Genomic DNA, 18,984 nt, shown 5'->3' on the forward strand with positions numbered 1-18,984 from the left:
AACTGTAGTGATGGTATATTTATCCAATTTGGGGGGCAGGTTTTTATGTTTCAGTCCCAATCTTGAAGAAGCTCAGAATCAAATAGGAGTAGTAGAGACAAGACACTTCCTATAGTGTGTAAGATGCTCTCACTGTCTACAATGATGTACAGGGGGCTGTGCACAGAGCATCCAGAGGGCTGATACCCAATTCAATTCTTGCCCTTTCTTCTGAGAATACATGGTACTCCCTGATAAAGATGGTACTAAAGAGAAAAGAGAACATTCTAAGATGAGAAGACGTGCCACACTTTCAAAGGTTTATGCTGTCTGTTGGTTTTTGACAATCAAGAAAATGTGTTGGGGCTATTAAGAATAAAAAACATATTAACAACATACTGAGTACTTACTATGTACTAGGTGAATTATTTAATTTCACCATATTAACAAACTCTATAAAGCAGGTTGCCTAATTTAATCTCTCTTCTACAGTGAAGCAAAATGAGCACATGGAATGAGTTGTTTATCCGAAGTCATAATTGCATGGACTAGTTCATGCCAGTAAGTTCGACTTCAGTGCCTAACTAATACTTGACTCTTAACAACTAAACAGAGTGTGAGGTTGTAGAAACTATAACTTATGAGGAATCAATAAAATAACTCCTGTCTCTTCATTTCCAGGCTAAACATCCTGAGAGCATCTGAGATGGTGAAGGTCGTGGTTAGAGCAAAGTATTTTTCCCACACAAGATGTTCATGTGACTCCAGATAGTAGAGCCAAGAGTGAAATATCAAAGTTTTAAGAGGCAGAATTGATCTAATAAAAGGATGCATTGATTTAAAAAAGAAAAGTCTCCTCTGTCATTAGGTAGTAAGCTAAAACCAGATGTCTGGAATTGTTCAGTTATGTGCCATCACCACAATCATACGACCAGCCAAAATGAACATATCTCAGTGTAAAAGTGCTTAAGAAATAGAAGAAAAATTACATTCCAACTAAGCTTTAAAAATCTTCACCAGAAATAAAAACAAACTCGCATGTTTCTGACCATGCTATGGTTTAGAGCTATTGACTGAAGAATACATCTGTAGAGCATGGTTTAAGGTATCTTCCAAGAGAAAACAGAATGTTAATGATCTGATACAGATTTTAATAGATCTAGTGATACTGCTGCTTACAAGTTGCATAAAAAGTCTCTGAATCTCTATTTCTTCACCTATAATACAGAAATAATGTCTTCCAGAAATACCATACAGAAGTGAGTTGACTCATGACATTTTCCACTTTCTGGGATGTAATATGTAGTAAATATTTTCAGGTTATATATGAAACTGAAAGTCACTCAGTCGTGTCCATCTCTTTGCAACCTCATGGACTATACAGTTCATGGAATTCTCCAGACCAGAATACTGGAGCAGGTGGCTTTTCCCTTCTCAGGGGATCTTGCTAACCCAGGGATCGAATCCAGGTCTCCTGCAATGCAGGAGGATATTTTACCAGCAGAACCACCAGGGAAGCCCAACAATACTGGAATGGGTAGTCTATCCCTTCTCCAGCAGATCTTCCTGACCCAGGAATTGAACCGAGGTCTCCTGCATTGCAGGTGGATTCTTTAACAACTGAGCTACTAGGCAAGCCCTATATTTATTAGAGAAGCCCCACATATATTTATATATGTAAATAAATAGCATGGTGTATACTTACTGACAGATTTTAAGTTGAGCAATCAAAAAAGATACACTTATTGGCATAGAGCTGCCATTAATTTTGGTAGCTTGTTTTCAATTAACTTATTTTATGTAATTTTATGTATTTTATGTAAATTTAATGTATTTAATGTGATTATTTTATGTAAGTTTCTATTTATAGATGTATAATAGAAAATTAATGTATATTAAATAAAGAACTATGAAGAAAATCAGTGATCACACAAAAGTAACCAGAGTTACATTTTATTATGCACTGATCTCTTTTCCCAATACAAAGTTTTGGTTATTTTTGGTCTGCTAAGTGCTGTAATCATGGCCTAGCTTTAATGATTCAGATGTCTTCACATTAGTCCAAACTGAAATTGACTGATGCTGGAAATGGACTATGTTCTTCTTAAGCCAAAAATTATAGGCGTACATTTGATTTTGTTTTATAAATTCAGGGAATCTCAGGAACACACATAAATATCTTAGTTCATGGTATATGAAGAGTTTTGCTTTTTATACAGCATATACAGAGCTGAGGAACACTGGTGGAGTGAGGGAAATGAAGGAATCCATTTTTTAAGTCAGGAGGTCCTGGCATTCTCTTTTGAGATCCTTCATTTTCAGGTGGGAGATGGCTTGGCAGCAATTATTATACTAACTAACTTGAGAATTTTCCCTGGTAAATTATACAAGTCCTTTTCTGTCCACTTTTTTGCATCTCTTAACATTCCTGAATAGGTTCTTCAAAATTAGAATGCTACATGTTAGTTATTTGCATTCCTATCAAATGTTTCAAGGGCAAGTAGGAGACTCTGTCCACACTACTTTACATCGCATATTACAGAGGTGCTAATTTCTCCATCTTCATAAAAGATCATAATTATCTCCGGATTTCTTCACTGCTATTTAATTCATAGATACATGTCTAGATGCTGATGTCATGTATATTTTATTAAAACCTCACCAAGCATCAGCAAAGATAACTGTTCATACCTCCAGTATTTTTTATTCATGTTTATCCACAATGGGTGAAAGCAGCATGCAAAATAAATGAAGAATGATACCACAAATGTCTTTAGAGAGATATTAGAAGAGAATCAGCAGAGAGGGCTTATGAAAGTTGTATGAGCTATATATTATCTATGCATACACTACAACGGTCAGAACATTTAGTATGTCAAATGTCATACCAGCCCCAAATAATATATTGGACACATAATGAAGTTTTAACTTGGGGTGGGGAAGTACCTTTTGCCTTTATTGTTATTTTTAAAGATGTATTTGTCTTTAAATGTGCTGTTCACAAGAAAAGTCTCCACAGGCTTTCACAATTATTTGAAACCAGCTTTTTGTATGGAAACATCAAACATCTATGCTATTTTGCAATACATAAGCACTAGCATCAGTTTCTTAGCTTGAGTAAGGCTCAGTTACCTAATGCCATTCATATTCCTTTTTGTCACAGTGTTACTAATGAATATTGAAGCTGAAGACAGAAAATAAAGTGCCCAAGACAAGGTCAATAGGTTACAACAGTAGCATATTAAAAAATGCCCATAAAATATTTCTTTGAGCCCAGGAGTCATATGGTGAAGTGGAAGACGAAGAGGACCCCTTCACTTAGAAAGACATTTTTCTTTCTAATTAGCATGTGTCAACTGGGCTCCGGGGGAAAATGCATGATTATATTTTAGACAATGCAATAGAGTAGCTATTCAATGGAGTGCAAGGTTAGCAAAATCTGTAAGGGTATTTACACACATTTATTATTATTTTTATGTCTTTGACCCTTGGTGAATGTAAAGGATATAGTTTTCTAGATACAGAAGGTCAGAGCTGGAAATGAATTAGACCATTTAGTCTGGTCTCTGCATTTTAAAAGATGAGGATGCTGCAGTTCAAAAAGGTCATGGGAATTGCCTAGGGTCACATCACTAGTAAGAGTAGGAATGAGGAAAGAGATTGCCTGTCTCCCAGCATTAGCCCTTCCCTTTTTGTTCTAGTCTGTGACCTAGATGACCCACAAATCAAGCATATATTCAAAGAAAACTACAAATATGACCTCTTGAAGTTTTTTATTAACCCCCACTACTGATGATGAATGGTTTCAGATACCTCAACCATTTTCAGACTGAATTCTAATATTCTTTGTGGGTTATGTCACAAAGTGACATTGTATAGTGTCAGTTTAGATTCTTAACCACCCCACTGGAGTTCAGTTCAGTTCAGCTGCTCAGTCGTGTCCGACTCTTTGCGACCCCATGAATCGCAGCACGCCAGGCCTCCCTGTCTATCACCAACTCCTGGAATTTACCCAAACTCATGTCCATCGTGTCAGTGATGCCATCCAGCCATCACATCCTCTGTCGTCCCCTTCTCCTCCTGCCCTCAATCCTTCCCAGGATCAGGGTCTTTTCCAATGAGTCAGCTCTTCGCATGAGGTGGCCAAAGTATTGGAGTTTCAGCTTCAACATCAGTCCTTCCAATGAACACCCAGGACTGATCTCCTTTAGGATGGACTGGTTGGATCTCCTTGCAGTCCAAGGGACTCTCAAGAGTCTTCTTCAACATCACAGTTCAAAAGCATCAATTCTTCGGTGCTCAGCTTTCTTCACACTGTCCAACTCTCACATCCATACATGACTACTGGATAAACCATAGCCTTGACTAGATAGACCTTTGTTGACAAAGTAATGTCTCTGCTTTTCAATATGCTATCTAGGTTGGCCATAACCTTCCTTCCAAGGAGTAAGCATCTTTTAATTTCATGGCTGCAATCACCATCTGCAGTGATTTTGGAGCCCCCAAAAATAAAGTCTGACACTGTTTCCACTGTTTCCCCACCTATTTCCCATGAAGTGATGGGAACGGATGCCATGATCTTAGTTTTCTGAATGTTGAGCTTTAAGCCAACTTTTTCACTCTCCTCTTTCATTTGCATCACGAGGCTCTTTACTTCCTCTTCACTTTTTGCCATAAGGGTGGTGTCATCTGCATATCTGAGGTTATTGATATTTCTCCTGGCAATCTTGATTCCACCTTGTGCTTCTTCCAGCCCAGCGTTTCTCATGATATACTCTGCATATATGTTAAATAAGCAAGGTGACAATATACAGTCTTGGCATACTCCTTTTCCTATTTGGAACCAGTCTGTTGTTCCATGCCCAATTCTAACTGTTGCTTCCTATCCTGCATACAGGTTTCTCAAGATACAGGTCAGGTGGTCTGGTATTCACATCTCTTTCAGAATTTTCCATTTTATTGTGATCCACACAGTCAAAGGCTTTGGCATAGTCAATAAAGCAGAAATAGATATTTTTCTGGAACTCTCTCACTTTTTCGATGATCCATCGGATGTTGGCAATTTGATCTCTGGTTCCTCTGCCTTTTCTAAAACCAGCTTGAACATCTGGAAGTTCACAGTTCATGTATTTGCTGAGGCCTGGCTTGGAGAATTTTGAGCATTACTTTACTGGCGTGTGAGATGTGTGCAATTGTGCAGTAGTTTGAGCATTCTTTGGCTTTCTTTGGGGTTGAAATGAAAACTGACCTTTTCCAGTCCTGTGGCCACTGCTGAGTTTTCCAAATTTGCTGGCATATTGAGTACAGCACTTTTACAGCATCATCTTTCAGGATTTGAAACAGCTCAACTGGCATTCCATCACCTCCACTAGCTTTGTTTGTAGTGATGCTTTCTAAGGCCCACTTGACTTCACATTCCAGGATGTCTGGCTCTAGGTGAGTGATCACAATATTGTGATTATCTGGGTCGTGAAGATCTTTTTTGTACAGTTCTTCTGTGTATTCTTGCCACCTCTTCTTAATATCTTCTGCTTCTGTTAGGTCCAGGCCATCTCTGTCCTTTATAGAGCCCATCTTTGCATGAAATGTTCCCTTGGTATCTCTAATTTTCTTGAACAGATCTCTAGTCTTTCCCATTCTGTTGTTTTCCTCCATTTCTTTGCACTGATCACTGAGGAAGGCTTTCTTATCTCTCCTTGCTATTCCTTGGAACTCTGCATTCAAATGGGTATATCTTTCCTTTTCTCCTTTGCTTTTCACATCCCTTCTTTTCACAGCTATTTGTAAGGCCTCCTCAGACAGCCGTTTTGCTTTTTTGCATTTCTTTTTCTTGGGGATGTTCTTGATTCTTGTCTCCTGTACAATGTCATGAACCTCCGTCCATAGTTCATCAGGCACTCTGTCTGTCAGATCTAGTCCCTTAAATCTATTTCTCACTTTCACTGTATAGTCATAAGGGATTTGATTAAGGTCATACCTGAATGGTCTAGTGGTTTTCTCCATTTTCTTCAATTTCAGTCTGAATTTGGCATTAAAATTCATGATCTGAGCCACAGTCAGCTCCCAGTCTTGTTTTTGCTGACTGTGTAGAGCTTCTCCATCTTTGGCTGCAATGGATACAATCAATCTGATTTTGATGTTGACCATCTGGTGATGTCCATGTGTAGAGTATTCTTGTGTTGTTGGAAGAGGGTGTTTGCTATGACCAGTGCATTCTCTTGGCAGAACTCTATTAGCCTTTGCCCTGCTTCATTCTGTACTCCAAGGCCAAATTTGCCTGTTACTCCAGGTGTTTCTTGACTTCCTACTTTTGCATTCCAGTCCCCTATAATGAAAAGGACATCGTTTTTGGGTGTTAGTTCTAGAAGGTCTTGTAGGTCTTCATAGAAGAGTTCAGCTTCAGTTTCTTCAGTGTTACTGGTCGGGCATAGACTTGGATTACAGTGATATTGAATGGTTTGCCTTGGAAACGAACAGAGATCATTCTGTCTTTTTTGAGATTGTATCCAAGTACTACATTTCAGACTCTTTTGTTGACTATGATGGCTACTCCATTTCTTCTAAGGGATTCTTGCCCACAGTAGTAGATATAATGGTCATCTGATTTAAATTCACCCATTCCAGTCCATCTTAGTTCACTGATTCCTAGAATGTCGATGTTCACTCTTGTCATCTCCTGTTTGACCACTTCCAATTTGCCTTGATTCATGGACCTAACATTCTAGGTTCCATAACAATATTGCTCTTTACAGCATTGAACCTTTCTTCTATCACCAGTCCCATCCACAACTGGGTGTTGTTTTTGTTTTGGCTCCATCCCTTCATTCTTTCTGGAGTTATTTCTCCACTGATCTCAAGTAGCATATTGGGCACCTACCAACCTGGGGAGTTCATCTTTCAGTGTCCTTTTTGGTTTCCTACTGTTTATGGGGTTCTCAAGGCAAGAATACTGAAGTGGTTTGCCATTCCCTTCCCCAGTGGACCACAATCTGTGAGACCTCTCCACCGTGACCCATCTGTCTTGGGTGGCCCCACAAGGCATGGCTTAGTTTCACTGAGTTAGACAAGGCTGTGGTCCATGTAATCAGATTGGCTAGTTAAACATATCTAATTTCACGTGAAAAGATGCTCAACATCGTGAATCATCAGAGAAATGCAAATTAAAGTCATGGTGAGAGGGACTTCCCTGGTGGTCCAGTGGTTAAGACTCTACTCCTGATTCAGGGGGCCCAGGTTTGATCCCTGGTTGAGGAACTAGACCCAGCATGCCACAATGATGAACCCCACATGTCACAGTGAAGATCCCACATGCTATAACTAAGACCCAGTGCAAATAAATTTTTCAAAAATCATAAGAGATATCACCTACCACCTGTCAAAATGGCTATCATCAAAAAGACCACAAATAAAAGTTGGTGAGGATGTGGAGAAAAGGGAATCCTTATGCAGTGTTGGTAGGAATGTAAATTCGTGCAGCCACTATAGAAAACAGTGTTGAAGTTTCTCAAAAAACTAAAAATACAACTGCCATAAGAACCAGGAATTCTACTACTGGGTATTTATCCAAAAGAAGAGAAAAAACAGAAAATGCTAATTTGAAAAGATCTATGCATCCCAGTGTTCATGGCAACCTTATTTACAATAGCCAAGACATGGAAACACCTAAATGTCCATCAACAGATGAATGGATAAATAAGATGTGATGTGTGTACACACACCCCCATAGGAATATTACGCAGCCATTGAAAGGAATGAAATTGTGACATCTGCAACAACACAGGTGGACTTGGAGGATATTAGGCAAAGTAAAATGTCAGACGAGAAAGACAAATATCACTTACATGTGGAATCTGAAAAGTAAAACAGATTAGTGACTTTAACAAAAAAGAAACAGAGTCACAGGGAACAACCTAGAAGTTACTAGTGGGGAGAGGGAAAAAGAGGGGTCAAATAGGGAATTAACAGGTATAAACTACTACATATAAAATTCACAAGGTACAAAGATATACTGTACAACACAGGGAATACAGCTAAATAATAACCATAAATGGAATATAACCTTTAAAAATTGTGAATTACTCTGTTGTACACCTGAAACCTATATAATATTGTACATAAATTATACCTAAATTTTAAAAGTCCCTGATTTTAAATTTTTATTTATGTCACCTTGGACAAATTACTTGATTTCTCTATGCTTGAGCTGTCTCATTTGAAAAGTTTGAATTGTAAGAGTGCCACACTCATACAGTTGTGATGATTAAATGTGTTGTGTGCACTTAAAGTGTTTATCCCACTGTCTAGGCTCTTCTGTCCCTGGGATTCTCCAGGCAAGAATACTGGAGTGGGTTGCTATTTCCTTCTCCAAGTCCAAAGTCATCCTCAATGCTGCTGCTGCTGCTAAATCGCTTCAGTCATGTCTGACTCTGTGTGACCCCATAGATGGCAGCTCACCAGGCTCCCCCATCCCTGGGATTCTCCAGGCAAGAGTACTGGAGTGGGGTGCCATTGCCTTCTCTGGTCATCCTCAATATATTAGCAATTATTGTTATTTGTCATTGTTAATGATGATAAAGAGACTTTGCATTGCCCTTGGTTGTAGCACATTAGATTGATGAATTCATCTACCTTTTATAAGAGTGTGGTTTCCATCTTCAGATAATGAAGAGGTTTAAAAAGAAATTGGTTAATTCTCATATAGTAATAAATGAACATAAACCAAAAAATTCACTGTCTCCTTAGCTCCAAACACATAGGCAGATGGTCTGTTTTGACATACTGAATTCCAAATCCTTTGCAGTCTTGTAAAGTTCAATCAAATGAAAACCACATTGTAAGTCATGTACAGGGAGGTAAATATTTGGACATAGACAAAATGCATATGTTAGTTCTAACTAAGTAACCTCTGGAAGACAACCACTATTAGACCAAAGGTTTTCTTCTGCACAAGATTACTAAGGAACCTATTCTGACTAGGTGCTCTAATGTATAATATATTGTTAATAAAATTGGTATCTGGCCTATGGGAACATCACTTTACCCATCCAAAATAAATAATTTAACTTCAGGAGATATCTACTTTGTAGTCATCCTATATGTGTAACCTACTAAACTGCATTCTGGGAAAAGCTGCTCAGAGTCTCTTTGAATCACTTTCTTGATATATACAGAGCAGTCAGTAGACTCTAAAATTAGAAATCTTGAAAAAATTGTCCTTAAAACAACTAGTGTGAATGCTGCATTGATAAACATAACCAAATGTTAGTTTCATGTTTTCTCAAGAGTCAGATAAAAAATTGCATGATCCTTATCAGGTTTCCATTAAGTAACTCATGACACTAATGAAATAATGCTGTAGTAAGAATTGTCCAAACACAGACATCATGAAAATATTTCCTTTGTTTCCCTCCCCATTGTTCAGATCTAATGGCAACACACCATTCAGAATATCCAGGGGCCCTAATTACCAAATAGAACACTGTTGCTCAAAGCAGATATTAAGCTAAGAAACAAACAACTAATTGATTTACAAATAACTTGGGGTCCAAAGCTTAGTTTGTAAATAACTCAAGGACTTAAATATCTCATGAGGACTACTGACTGGTAGAGTCATTAAATAATCACAATAGTAGCCATTCATAATAAAGATAGGCCAATAGATTAGTTTTCTTTCACAGTGGAGACTCTGCTATGGTAAACTTTTAATGACATTCCCTTTGATTTATGTTTGCATTACATACAATTTATTGGTCACTTAGCAGAATCTTTCCAGAAAGAAAAAAAAAAAATTTCACACGATGATATTTCACTAGTTATATCTCTATAAAACTTACCTAGATTATACATTGGAAAATAGAAGACTAATTAACACTGATTAGCAGATATCCCTGCCAAGGTGGTACAGGGAGACAAAGAGACTTGCAACTCAGCTCCTGAAAAATACATTCATTTGTGACAACTAGCAGAATACCTGGATGGGTATTTAAGGTCTATCCCCAAGGCCCTCTTCCCGTATTACAACATCAACACATCAGTCTTCAGAGTTAGATAAAAGGAATCTGATGAGGACCACGTTAACATTTATGTTGAGCTTAAATAAAACATGAAACTAACATCTTGAAAGACTGAATCAAGCAAGGCAGTATTCACACCACGCTATTCAAGAATTATTCATGAAGTTTCAGTGCTTCTCAGGATTTTAGTTGCTTATATCTGATTTTACTTAAAGTTCTTCCTTGCAATGATTGTTTTCAGATATTTCGTCTACCGAGATAGGAAGTGTGCAGTAACAGGAAGAAACAGTTTGAGCACCTAATGATAGCTAAACACCTTAATTGCCTGATCATCTTCCTTCCTGAGTGTTAAATACTTCTATGTGTTGGGATGGGGAGGGTGTTGGTGGGAGGAAGGGGAAAGGTTTACATTCAGGAATTGCAGATTAAACAGAGTAATCTTTCTGTGAAAAATAAAGCCTGCTAGTCTCCTTGGTTCAGGGTTCAGTGGTTTTGTCACCCATATCTTAGCTTTATCTTAAAGCAAAGACCCCACTGAACAAGGTTTATAAGTATCTATCATCAAAATGTCCTGCTTGTAATTGGAAGAGAAAGCTATCTTTTTCCTTGAGTTTTCTTGTCTGTATTCCAAACGTTCTCAGTCTACAGAAAGAAAGTGAATGGTACCAGTTGACCTACCCTAGTACCCTTCTACCTCTGAAAGGACTCAGTCCCCCACCTGGTCTCAGAATTAGTGGTGAAGCAAGCTTTTATCTCCCAATAAACAGGACTCCCCTTTTTCCAGGAATTCCCCGTGGCCTTAATTTGCTAAGTCGAAAACAAAGGACCCCTCCGTGACAAGAGAAGGTTATATCTATTTCTTTAGCAGTTTATATAGTTTCCACAGCACTTCCATATAGATTTTCTCATTTGATAATGATGAACATTTAGCTTCACTGAAAGCATATGTTAGACTGAGAAAGGGACTGTGGCAGATGTGACATTTATGGGATTTCACACAGGGCAGAAATTAACATGAAGAAGCGAAGTCTGCTCAACTGTGCAAGACTTGTGGTCCATAATCAGAGACAGGGTGTCATTTGTATTTACATGCAAGCAGAACTGGAAATGCTGATCATGAAACATTCAGCAACATTATTTCTCTCTCTCTGTTTAATATTCGCATGCATTTTTAACTTTAGTGATATCCAAAATAATTTGTGTAAATTTAAAAGATAGAAATGGTTTCAACCCAAATTATGCATTAGTTAATAAAAAGAAGAGAAAAAAAAGACCAGACTTGCAAAATAATTCTCTCAGTTGGAGTGTTTTATTCAGTTTGAAATTAAGATGTTAAATGGAGGGAAGGTAGATGGAAGCAGTTTTGTGATTAAATATATATTATGGTATTTATAATTTGCAGTGACATGTAACTTTCTTCCTATGACACTAAATTCTCCATCATTTTTCATATCCAATTTCTATTTTTCAGTGCTAATGCTTTTTATAAAGAAAATAACTATGGTGTTTTTTCAAAAATCATAGAAACTACACTTTAAAGATTTTATTTTTCTGGAATAAAGTGGCAAATATGTCTTTCTGTCTTAAATTTATATACACTTTACAGTTTTTTATATGAAAATAAAAAATGTTCAAAGACACTTTTCTGATAAAATCTGATTCTGAATGTTGTGTAGATCACTTTTTAAACAATATACATTTTGGTGGAATAAAACATATATTCAAAAAAGTGTGCACAACTCATAAATGGGTCAATTTAATCACGATGTGGACCAAATTTGAACATTACTAGCAATCCAAAAAGCTTTCTTTATGCTCCATCCCAATCATGATGCCCCCAAAGGAAACTGCACCTATAATATCTCAAAAGATTAATTCTGCCTGTTTTTAAGAAAATTTATCAATGGAGTCATATGCATCCTTTTGAATATTTTTTCCTGAATGTTATGTTTGTGATATTTATCAGTGCCATGACATATAGAATAGAGGCAGTGGTTTGATCACTCCTTTGCTATGAGATGTTTCTAGTTCAGGTTACTATGAATGATCTCATATGAATATGCATTACATATATTTGATTATACTTCTGTTGGGTATAATCTTTATTTCAATTTTAGTCATCGCTGTAGGTGTCTAATGTATCTGTGTATGGTTTTAATTTGCATTTCCCTACTGAATAGTAATGCTAGATATCCTTTTGGGTAAAGTGCCTGATGAAGACTTTTGCCTTTTTTTTTTATTGGATTGCCTGGTTTCTTCTGAGTTAACTGAGGAAATTAATAGAAACATTTATAGATTGATTGCTAGGTAGGTAGACAAATGAGTAGAAAGACAAATACATACAAATAGGTAATAAAATAACTCTTATTTATTCCTGCTAACATTCTTTATTCTGGAATATATTTTCCCCAGTGTTAATATAACCACTTTAGCTTTCCTTTAATTAATGCTAGCATGGTATCTCTTTTGCCATTCTTTCACTTTTAATCTGCTTTCATCTTTATAAAGTGGATTTTTTTTTTTTTTTTGGCCAGGCAGCATATACTTAAGTCTTACATTTCCTCCTTTAAATCAAATCTGATAATCTCTGGTTTTAAGTGGTATTTTTAACCATTTACATTCAAAGTAGTTATTAAGAGAGTTGGGTCTAAATCTACTACCTTTCTCTTTATTTTCTATTTGTCATATTGGTTTTTGTTTCCTTTAAATGTGCGTCCACGACTACATTTTATCACTTATCCTCCACTTTTTCCTCCCGTTTTGTTTTCATTTTAAATAGATTTCTTTGGTCTTCATTTTGCACTATTTAGAGTCAGTTCACTAAAGTTTTCCAGTGATTTGAGGGTGGAATCTCAAGCCTTCCTTCAGGAGGTTCTGAATGTCTCAGGCATTGCCATCACCAAAGTGTCTGTTGTAATGATGTAGCAAGAGAAGTGAGAGGGGACCACTATTACCTATTAAAGAGAAGGGGGTTCCAGGAGTGAGAACCTAAAAAACACCTGTTAAAGCACAGATGTTAGGGTATGAGGGCTGAGCAGTCTGCAAGAAACTCTCCAGACACTCCGGGCCTGACAATGAGTCCCTTTCCTATTCTCATTTTTTCTTCAAAGCGATTGGTGAAAAAGAAGTGTTAGGTGAGTACAGATTTTGTTTTCTGCTTCTGGGTCCCAAGGGTTCTAAATTTCCATGTCAGTTCAGTTCAGTTCAGTTGCTCACTCGTGTCCAACTCTTTGCAACCCCATGAATCGCAGCATACCAGGCCTCCCTGTCCATCACCAACTCCCGGAGTCCACCCAAACCCATGTCCATTGAGTCAGTGATGCCATCCAACCATCTCATCTTCTATCATCCCCTTCTCCTCCTGCCCTCAATCTTTCCCAGCATCAGGGTCTTTTCCAATGAGCCAACTCTTTGCATCAAGTGGCCAAAGTATTGGATTTTCAGCTTCAACATCAGTCCTTCCAATGAACGCCCAGGACTGATCTCCTTTATGATGGACTGGTTGGATCTCCTTGCAGTCTAAGCAACTCTCAGGAGTCTTCTCCAACACCACAGTTCAAAAGCATCAATTCTTCAGCACTCAGCTTTCTTTATAATCCAACTCTCACATCCATGTCAGTTCACCCTTAAACTTTGAAAATTCATGAAAAAGTTAAACTGTTTTTTTTTTCCCCACCTCTATAGTAATTTTTTTTTTTCTTTTCTCACTTCTCCACAAACAGTGACAACAGCCATGAGTCTGTTTTCTCCAGAATGGACTCAACACTCTATATTATAGTTCATTTGATCTCTTCAAATTATTAGCTCTCTGCTGGGATTTATAAACATGATTTTAGTAGACGATCCAGCATTTTCTTAACACTAAGGCAAGAGCACTGTCTCCTGCAACTTTTTGTATCCTAAGAGAAAGCACAAGTCTCTGCCTGGTAATTTTTTTGTTTGTTTGTTTTGTTTTTTTTTGTTTTTTGTTTTTTTCTGCCTGGTAATTTTTGATCAAATGCCTTAATGTATACGGAAAAGCACAGAAGGTATAAATGGCACTATCTTCCTTCCCTTCCTTTGGCTGGGAAACTATCAAAATGAAGCCTGATTGCCTTATCCAATTAACATATGGATTGATTCAAGGCTTAGTTTTAGGCTCTTCCGTTTCCTGTCTGCCCTACTCTTAGAATAGACTTGTTCTAGGGTTTATTTTTTTAATTAATTAATTAATTTTAACTGGAGGCTAATTACTTTACAATATTGTCCTGGTTTTTGCTTAAATTGAGAGCCCATATGTGTTTTACCAGAGCACCTGGTCCCTAGCAGGCCCTTGGAGTTCAGTTGTTTTTCTTCCTCAGCACTGTGAGGTTGCTAAAGTTCTGTGGGGCTTTTTAACTTCCGGGTATCAGCGTTTAATAAAAAATTTTACCTCCTATTCCTTGAAGTTTATTGGTTGGCCAGTGGCTTGTGATCAAACTAAACAAAATCAGGTTTGACTTTTATAGTTCTTATTTTTCCCTCCCAGGGATCTTTTTCCTTTTTTTTCTTTTCTCTCTCTCAAGCCTTGGAATACCCTGATTCCTGTTCTGGGGTGGGGTGGGTTGGGGTGTGTGTGTGTGTCTGTGTGTGTGTGTGTGTCTGTGTGTTTTCTCTGCCCTAGAATGCTGCTCCAAGGTCCAGGCTACAACTTTCTATGTCTCTTCTCACCCTGAGAAGCAGATGTCCTGAGAGAGGGAAAGAATATATGAAAATAATAGCAACTACTGAGTTTGCCTCAGGACATTCTCCTTTTCTCCTGTGTCTTGATTTGCTCTCTGATGCCTTCCAAATGTTTAATGGTTATTCTAAACGAGAGATTCAGTGTGATACTAGACACTCCATCATAGCCAGAAGTAGAGCTTTTAGTGATAATTCATAATTTTAAATTGTTTTTGCATCATAAAAAGTTCCATAAGAGTCACGTAACCTATTGGGTTGGCTGAAATGTTCATTCACATTGTTCATAAGATGTAATGGAAAAACCCAAATGAAACTTTTTGGCCAACCCAATATATAGAGTTTAGTTAATTTAAATCAGTTCATAAGAATTAACTAATATGAAGAGTTATAGCACCAATGTCTTTTTTTTTTTTTAGCACCAATGTCTTATAGCAATTGTTGACTTACGCCAGACATGTTCTAAGTCAGAATACCTAAATTTAATACTGCACAATTCCTATGAATTACCCAAGTTCATACCATTTCATGGTGGAAAGTGCTAATTCAGAACTCTCAATATCTGCTCAATCCAAAATTAAATTTATTTCAGTTTTCCTGACATTGGTAAATAAAATGTCTCCCCGAACATTGAGCCAAACTGTAATCATTCTCAGTTCTTCCTTCCCCTTGCCTACCACATCCATCACATTTTCATTCCTAGTTCCATTCATTCCCATGTCTCTTGGCTGTACTTTCTTCTCCTTCCCTCCTAACTGGTGCTACTGGGGCTCAGAGCCTCACGCTTTCTTGCCTTTATTATTATCTCTCCTAATTCGAATCTCTGATTCCCCTCTCAGTGTACTTATCTTTAAAGTTGCTACGTTATCTTTTCAAAACATAAATGTTATCCTTTCATTCTTATTTTAATTTTAAAACTCATTAGTAGCGCACTGCTCACATGCAAAGTAATGACATATTTTAAGGCAGCAGCCAGATTGTGCAGGAGTTTTATAAGTCAGGCTAACTTTTCTGTCTTAATTCTGACTTTAAACCTATAGACTTGTATGTTAGTTATAGTAAACTACTCCTAGGTTATTATATGATATTTTCATGCATAATTATGTCTTTGTAAAGTCTGTGAGTAAAATTCCTTTTTGCTGACCTCCTCTATGAAGACCTCAAGACCTCCTCTATGAAGACTTTTCTTAATCGACCAGCATTTACACTCCTTCCTCTGTTCCTTCCTTCTTCTGTGGCCCTTTATACATGGCTCTGCCATAATACATATGCATGGTCTATTCATGAATGGTTATTCTCTATTTATTTTATTGGTCATTTTCTCTATTTCTCACTCATTGATTATATCCATGCCCATGACTCTATTTTCTATGTATATAGCAATTAATCTTGTCTCTTCAAATTTTCCTTCGTTCAGCTTCAGAACTTTATACAAATTACCTTCTTTTATTCCCCTACTGTATGCTTTATTTACTCCACAGGTAAAATTAAACCCAATATCTATTGTTCTCCATGTTACAATCTCTCTGTTTGCTTCATCAAATTATTAGAGCCCCAGTCTCTCTAACTAAGAAAACCCCTTCAATTTCTCAATTCATTTCTTTTCTTTGCTTCCTGTATCCATTCAGTTATGAGAAACTTTTGAGTCTATATCAAACATTATTTAATCCTATCAACATCTTCACCTTCACCAGTGCTAATCTAGTTTCAGTCATCACTATCTTCTTAAGGGTTACCATTCTAGTAATGTCCCAAAGGACATCACTTAATATGTATCTAATACAACTTCTGCTTAGAACTTTTAAAAATCCCTCAAGATAAAATTTATCCCCTAATATGATGTATAAGACATTATATTAATTTTTAAGTCTGATCTTTTTTTAACTGCACCTCCCCCCAAAAATTTATGTATATACATTAATATCTAACTAAAGACATCATTATAGTCACATTATTTTTTCTGCCCGAAAGCATTTCTTTCTTTAACTGGCCAGTAATCTTTTTCATTCAGAAGAGTCACATCAATTTTAATTGTCTCTGTGAAACTGTGCATAACTCCCACAATCCATGTAGTTATTCCATTCACTCTACAAATATTAATTCAGAATCTACTTGGTACCAGGTACAACTGTAAGTGCTTAGATGAATAAAACAAATGAAATGAAAACAAACCTTAACAAATGAAAACAAACCTTAACAAAACAAAAATTCTTGTCTTCATGAGTTTAATAGTGTAATGAGGAAGAAAGAAAATAAGCATAAAAATAAGTATATTTAAAAGTTTGTGAGACCAAAAGGAAGAGCAGAGGAAGGTAAGAAATAGGAAGTGCCAAGAGAATTGGAAAATTGGCTTAAAACTCAACATTCACAAAGCTAAGATCATGGCATCTGGTCCCATCACTTCATGGGAAAGAGATGGGGAAACAGTGGAAACAGTGAGAAACTTTATTTTTTGGGCTCCAAAATCACTGCAGATGGTGATTGCTTCCATGAAATTAAAAGACACTTGCTCCTTGGAAGAAAAGCTATGACTAACCTAGACAGCATATTAAAAAGCAGAGACATTGCCATCAAAGGTCTGTCTAGTCAAAACTATGTTTTTTCCAGGAGTCATGTATGAATGTGAGAGTTGGAATATACAGAAAGCTGAGCACCAAAGAATTGATGCTTTTGAACTGTGGTACTGGAGAAGACTCTTGAGAGTCCCTTGGACTGCAAGGAGATCAACCAGTCCATCCTAAAGGAAATCACTCCTGAATATTCATTGGAAGGACTGATGCTGAAGCTGAAGCTCCAATACTTTGACCACCTGATGTGAAGAACTGACTCATTTGAAAAGACCCTGGTGCTGGAAAGATTGAAGGCAGGAGAAGAAGGGGATGACAGAGGATGAGATGGTTGGATGGCATCACCAACTCAATGGACATCAGTTTGAGCAAGCTCTGGGAGTTGGTGATGGACAGGGAGGCCTGGCATGCTGCAGTCCATGGGGTTGCAAAGAGTCAGACATGACTGAGCAACTGAACTGAACTGAGAGGATTAGATGGGTGATCAGAGTGGGCCTCATTGATAAGGTGACATTTGAGCAAAGACTTGAAGGAGCTGAGAGGATAAACCAAGTGAGTCACTAAGAAAGTAGTTAAGGTAGAGAAGTAAGCTGGTACAGTTAGCCTAAGATAGGAGTACATGTGCCATATTTAAGAAATAGCAAAAATATTGGATTGGAGTGATTAGAGGGAAAGATTAAGAGATGGGAATCATTGAGTTATATGGAGAAAACAAATGCATATGGCTTTGCAGGTTATGGTTAAGGATTTGGGCTTTAATCCTGAGTTAACTTGTGAGCAATGCAGAATTTTAAGAAATAACATGGTCTGAGGATAAGGATATACAACATTTGCAAAGGATAAGGTTGGTTGACCTCAAAGAACTTTATTCATATCCTATTGTAACACTTAACATGATGTATTTGTTAAACTGAATCTCTCTCATCACTGTCCAGTACTCTGAAGTTCTTAAGAATATGAATCATGTTATATTTGTTTTTGTATCCACAGGTATAAACCTGTACTTACAAACCAGAATATCACATATGGACAATAAATTTAGATGTATTAATTACAAAATATTGTCTGTCCAGGATGTATCAGGCACAGAGATAGATGCTGTTGCATGTTAATTCAAATCACAATAGAAGTCAGAGGTAATTTAATGGATGCACTGATAGCACTGGTGGCTCAGAGGTGAAGAATCTGCCTGCAATGTGGGAGACCTGGGTTTGATCCCTGGGTCGGGAAGATCCCCTGGAGAAGGAAATGGCTACCCACTGCAGTATTCTTGCCTGGAGAATCCCATGAACAGAAGGGCCGGACAGGCTACAATCCTTGGGGTTGCAAAGAGTCAGACATGACTAAGGGACTAACACTGAGAGCACACATTCTGTGTACATTGTTATTTCATTCCCCTTTGGGTGACGTTAAATAATCATCTGATGCTGCAAAGTTCTAACTTGAACAAAGAAACACTGTATCTCTCTTCACATGTCCCTTGAAACAACTATATGATTTGAAGAAGACTGAAAAAAGAAAAAAAAAAAAACTTTAAACCATAATAAGACCTGTTATTACTCTGAGACTTCATGTATATTTTAATGATTTTATTTTTTCTTAAGAATCCTAAGAAATTTGTCATACATGTCCATTTTCATAGTGAAAATACTATTTCTTACTAAGAATTCGGATTTGAACCCAAAGCTATCACTGTTAGATTTCTGCCTTATCACTCCATTCATCAG

At 37.2% G+C, this 18,984-nt stretch overlaps 1 protein-coding gene and 1 long non-coding RNA gene across 3 annotated transcripts in view; both read right to left on the minus strand.

The window, feature by feature from the left end:
- LOC145514265 (uncharacterized) overlaps window positions 1-18,984 on the minus strand; it is a 985,725-nt gene that overhangs the window by 142,912 nt on the left and 823,829 nt on the right. The gene's annotated exons all lie outside the window — the stretch shown is intronic.
- Window positions 5,728-8,758, minus strand: LOC145512216 (uncharacterized). The gene is made up of 2 exons (XR_014058400.1): window positions 8,473-8,758; window positions 5,728-8,318 (listed from the first exon to the last, which is right to left on the minus strand). It is a non-coding gene; the product is annotated as an uncharacterized LOC145512216 (long non-coding RNA).

This window comes from Giraffa tippelskirchi, chromosome 7 (genome assembly GCF_054371585.1).
Source record: "Giraffa tippelskirchi isolate mGirTip1 chromosome 7, T2T-mGirTip1v1.2.pri, whole genome shotgun sequence".
NCBI lineage: Eukaryota > Metazoa > Chordata > Mammalia > Artiodactyla > Giraffidae > Giraffa > Giraffa tippelskirchi.